We start from the raw sequence: 6180 nt of genomic DNA on the forward strand, positions 1-6180 counted from the left end.
TGTTTAATGGGTCGTGTGGGCGGAAAGATAAAAGTAGATGAGAAAATAATTTATAACCTAATCATTTTAGATTGAACAAATAAGGTGTGGCATCTAGGCTGAGCGCAAACGCATCGAGTCTTTCCTTTTGTTTTTGGAAGGCATTCAGCACCAAGGAAAGAGGCAGCTAAATGTACATGCATGTCTGTGTACGTGTGCTTTAGTGTTTGGTTCTGCGTACAAGTGTTTACACAAGTTCAAAATGTCCTTGCCTGTAAGTGGATGGCATTCAGCACCAAGAACAGGTCCAGCTAGTTGAATGTACATGTGTTCACGCAAGTCACAGTAAACAGTTCATAGTGTCACCAGTGAGTGGATGACATTCAGCACCAAGGACAGTCCCAGCTAAATGTGTATCCATGCCTGTGTTTGCGTGCATTTAGTGTTCAGCTCTACGTACAAGTGTACACACAATGTCACAGTAAACCGCTTAACGTGTCCTTGCCTGTGAGTGGATGGCATTCAGCACCAAGGACAGATCCAGCTAAATGTATGCTGGCCTGTGTATTTCTGCATTAGTGTTCGGTTCTACATATAGGTGTTAACACAAGTCAGGGTAGAAAGCTCATAATGTACTTGAGTGTGTGTGGATGGCATTCAGCACCAAGGACAGGTCCAGCTAAATGTGTATGTATGCCTGTGTTTGCATGCATTTAGTTCTACGTACAATTGTTCACACACAAGTCACAGTTAACAGCTCAAAGTGTCCTTGCCTGTGAGTGGACGGCATTCAGCACCAAGGACAGACCCAGCTAAATGTATAACCATACCTGTGTATGTGTGCATTAACATTCAGTTCTAGCTACAGGTTATATGGCAACTGGGAAACAAATGATTTATTATCATTTCACAACTTCAACAATACTTTCAAGTACCGCATTTGTTGATACAATGTATCTAAACATACAATCTGCAAAGTGTCGCATGTGGTACCATACAGGTCCATAGATTTGTAAGACCTGAGTTAGGCCACACCGACTTAATTTTATAGATGACCTGCCGTGAATTCGAAGACCCTAAGTTAGTTAGTTTCTCTCATTAATACAAAACTTCCCATACATTTTGAATAAAGGCCCTACATGCATGTTAAGCACTTTATACGATCAGAAATAAAAGATAGGAAAAGGAAATGTGTCAACTTTCTGTACATTACACCGTACGGCACAATAACCAGCAGTTACGGAAACGCACTACCTTAGCAAAAGCTACAAAACCTTCAAAATAAAACCTCCGTAACGTTTCATACTGGTTGGTGAGGGAAACGCGGACGCACCAAAGTGAAAATGTGTCAACTTTCTGTACATAACACCATACAGCAAGACAATCAGCAGTTATGGAAACGTACTATCTTAGCAAAAGCTACGAAACCTTCAAAACCTACAAAACAAAATCTTCGTAATCTTTCTTACTGATGAGAGAAGCACTGAAGCACCGGAATGATTTAATTTAATTTTCAGAGGGATCAAAATGCAGCGACCATCCGCGAACCTACATAAGAGCACACATGGCCGGTTTGTCTACTCTCCCCTAGGTTTAACCTACCACTGAGACACACTTGCTTATACGTATGTTCGGTAACTCTTTGTAACGCGACCACTTGTTACTGTAAGCTTTCTTCTAGACGACCAACCTTCAGTCTAAATGCCCCGTGTCTTAGTCTCCTTTTGGTGTTTCTTGGCTGTTCTTGGAGCAGAAGCTGTGGACTGATAAGGAATGCGTCTTTACCTGACCTAGATGTGACTTGTCTGCGAGCTGCTTCGTTGCCTGACGGGAAAAGACTAAAGAGGGACCATGCAAATTACTACATGTGGGACCCTGACAAAAAGGTTCATGACAAGGGGTCGAAACAAGTTCATGACAAGGGGTCGTCTCAGAGGTTCACTGTCATTATGACGTCATTAATGTGATTTTATTGGCCAAAACCGTCTAAATAGGTTTTTCCTTGAAAACTAAATGGTATTCAACATAACTGTACCAAAAGTGTTTATGACAGAATATTAGGGTGTACTAAGTCTTATGTTGCCCATGGCAACACCGGTGACGTACATAAAATGACGTCATGCATATTTAAGATATCCGCCATCTTGGATCATCAATCTTGAATTTTCAAAAATAGTTTTTTTTTTCATAATAAAGCCTAAAATACATTGTAAACATACTAAAGACCTTCATTTAAACCTTTTTTGGAAAAAGAAATGGAAGTATTGATGAAATTTTTAATGAAAATAACCTGTATATACCTGTTCTAATGATATGGTCCGCCATCTTGGATTTTGGTCAATGACGTCATCAAATTAGCATAAATTATTCATATTCAATGATAAAATTTACATAAAATTATATGGGATGTTATTAATATTAGAAACCATGAGTAACTTGACATAAAACCCATAAAATTCTATTGTTGAAACAAAAAGTACTAAATTTAGCAAAAAATGCCTGTCAGAAACCCGTTGCCATGGCAACACAAAAAATCACTATCTTATTCCAATGATAGAGAATTGTTGCCAACAACATTCTAGGAAAAGTCACCAAGTTTGGCCGTTCAGACGCTAGGTGACATCAAAGTTGCCGCGGGCACTTTTAGCCCCCCCCCCCCGGTCTAGGTAGGGTTAACGTTCCTGTTACTTATTACTGGCCAGGCCAAAACCAAGCAACAGTTGCGGCCAGCACCGCGAGTGTTACTACCATCGGTCAGATACTGGGCGAAAACATCTCATCGACCTTATAGGGATGTTTTAAAAATAAGCATTTACTCCAATATCAAAACTGCTAGGGTAAAAATAAAGTCCATAGGCGACAATTCTCCGTGAAGTTTTATATTTTGAAGATTGAGAACTGTAATAGTGTATGTAAACAGTGTGTGATTACTTGACAACTGGTAACAACGTATAGTAAAATTGGCTAAATCCCTGGCCTAATAATCTAGCCTGACTAAAAAATCGCGCTTCTGGTGGCCACCTGCCCAGAGGTTTGCCGCCCTCTTGGGGAAACAGTTGCAGACTAGTCTAAACACAGGCTGCATAAAATCAACAACACGACAATCTAAATAGATGAACAAAGTCTGCTTTCATAACAATATCTTTCATTTACTACATATTATTCATTTGACAAGGTATCGCAGTAGGTACAAACCACAATCCCAAAAGGTACTCGCCACAACAGCACAATATGCACAACAGCCACCTAATATCTGCTTAGAGTACCTCTGCTACAAGACAACTGCCTAAACCTACGGCCTATTCCACAGGATTGTAAAAGTAGGGATGTTTCTAAAATATGCATTTACTTCAATATCAAAACTGCTACGGTATCATCACCGACATAATGGTACACCACATGCCAAATTACACAGAAATGCTACGTACGGAAGAATGCGTTTTGGCTGCGAACATCTTCCAAAAACCTTAAGCATCTATTAAGCACGGGGAAAAACATCTGGTACCACTTATCGGCCCCTCACCATATCTGCCTGAAGTTCCACCCCCCACCGCTATTCCAAACAACGGGTTTTTCTATACCATTCCAATTTGCCTCACAATTGTAGGGGTGCATCTGCAATATTACATTGACCGCGAAAGCAGCAACGGAAATAATATAGGGTTAATGACCCGCCCTAAGGTGAATACGATGTCGGTTCCTATAACCACCGTTTATGAGGTGCTCTGTTGGTGTAAGGCGTCCCACGGTTACCCCCAGCAAAGATCTCATTTTAATATGATAATAAGCTACTGTAATATTGAAATGAACTAACTGCAGCCTGGATGGTTGTAAATATGCAACAGTTTGAGTGATAACCCACTGCCTCTGCCCCGCCTGCCGTTTAGCATTTGATTAGCGCGCTAATTCCATCCTGTGGAGCCTCTCTTTTGTTACCTCTTTTGTTAACAAGGCTGATCAAGAGTTAGGCTGAATTGCATACATACCACCACAGACAAAACAACTAATTGACGCTCCTTGCTGTAACTCTGATCTAAATCTGGCCACAAAAAAGTAAGTTACCTCCAGTATGACCTACAAAGGGTCATTTTAGGAAGGGTCATGGATATTAGAATTGATAAAGAATGGGAAAAGCCACGTTAGTATTAAATGCCCCTGTCACAAAAAGCTGAACATGGACTACCGATCTACCCAAACCATTGAAAGGAGTCTTGAGCTGCTGCTCGGCTGAGGCCGTCTACTTAACCCTATCTAAAAGTGCCCGCGCCAACTTTGAAGTCACATAGCATCTGAACGGCTAGGGCTAGAAAGACCAAACTTGGTGACTTTTCCTAAAATATTGTTGGCAACAATTTTCTATCATTGGAATAAGATAATGATTTTTTGTATTGCCATGGCAACGGGTTTCTGACAGGCATTTTTTGCTAAATTTAGTAATTTTTGTTTTAACAATAGAATTTTATGGGTTTTATGTCAAGTTACTCATGGTTTCTAATATTAATAACATCCCATGTAATTTTATGTAAATTCTATCATTAAATATGCATAATTTATGCTAATTTGATGACGTCATTGGCTAAAATCCAAGATGGCGGACCATATCATTAGAACAGGTATATACAGGTTATTTTCATTAAAATTTCATCAATACTTCCATTTCTTTTTCCAAAAAAGGTTTAAATGAAGGTCTTTAGTATGTTTACAATGTATTTTAGGCTTTATCACGAAAAAAAATATATATTTTTGAAAATTCAAGATTGATGATCCAAGATGGCGGATATCTTAAATATGTATGACGTCATTTTATGACGTCACGGTGTCAAAAGAGACCCCCCCCCCCGGTCAAATCTTGCTCAAAAAAGCCCGGTCTAGATAGGGTTAAAACTTTTGTAAACATTAGGCTATAGACAGGACGTTATAAATTGTTTGGAACATAAAAGGGTTATTATAAGGTACCTTATATATAATAACCATCCAAAACGCGTATGTCTCTGATGTTGGGAATAGTTCCTCGATTTACGTTTTTTGTAAAAGAATTATACATTATATCAGACATAGAAATATGAAAATCAAAGAAAATCAACATGGGTTAGGGTTAGGGTAACAAAAACTCTTAGGAAGGAAAAGTTTGGTATCGCTTGAGAGGGTTTGACACAAGTATTCCAGAGAACAGCAAACCGTTTTGGAATATCGTCTTTGGTTTTGGAATTGTACGTGTTTGAACTTTTCACGTGACGCTATAGTAACAAATTAATGATCTTGACATGGTTAGGGTTTGGGCTAGGGTAAGGGTAAAATCAAGTTTTAGGACGCAAAAGTTTGGTATCGTTTGAATGAGTTTTGACACAAGTATTCCAGAACAGCAAACCGTTTTCAATATCGTCTTTGGTTTTGGAATTGTACGTGTTTGAACTTTTCAGGTGACGCTATAGTAACAAGTTAATGATCGTGACATGGTTAGGGTTTGGGTTAGGGTTATGGTAACAAAAGCTCTTAGGAAGGGAAAGTTTGGTATCGTTTGAAAGGGTTTGACACAAGTATTCCAGAACAGCAAACCGTTTTGGAATATCGTCTTTGGTTTTGGAATTGTACGTGTTTGAACTTTTCACGTGACGCTATAGTAACAAATTAATGATCTTGACATGGTTAGGGTTTAGGCTTGGGTTAGGGCAAAAAGCAGGTTTTAGGACGCAAAAAGTTTGGTATCGTTTGAATGAGTTTGACACAAGTATTCCAGAACACCAAACCGTTTTCAATATCGTCTTTGGTTTTGGAAATTGTACGTGTTTGAACTTTTCAGGTGACGCTATAGTAACGAGTTAATGATCGTGACATGGTTGGGGTTTGGGCTAGGGTTAGGGTATAAACATGTTTTAGGACGCAAAAGTTTGGTATCGTTTGAAAGGGTTTGACACAAGTATTCCAGAACACCAAACCGTTTTGGAATATCGTCTTTGGTTTTGGAATTGTACGTGTTCGAACACTTCCAGGTGACGCTATAGTAACAAGTTAATGATCGTGACATGGTTAGGGTTTGCAATAGGTTTAGGGTAAAAACAAGTTTTAGGACGCAAAAGTTTGGTATCGTTTGAAAGGGTTTGACACAAGTATTCCAGAACAGCAAACCGTTTTGGAATATCGACTTTGGTTTTGGAATTGTACGTGTTCGAACACTTCCAGGTGACGCTATAGTAACAAGTT

This window comes from Branchiostoma belcheri, unplaced genomic scaffold (assembly GCF_001625305.1).
Source record: "Branchiostoma belcheri isolate BF01 breed outbred unplaced genomic scaffold, Haploidv18h27 scaffold5, whole genome shotgun sequence".
Lineage (NCBI taxonomy): Eukaryota > Metazoa > Chordata > Leptocardii > Amphioxiformes > Branchiostomatidae > Branchiostoma > Branchiostoma belcheri.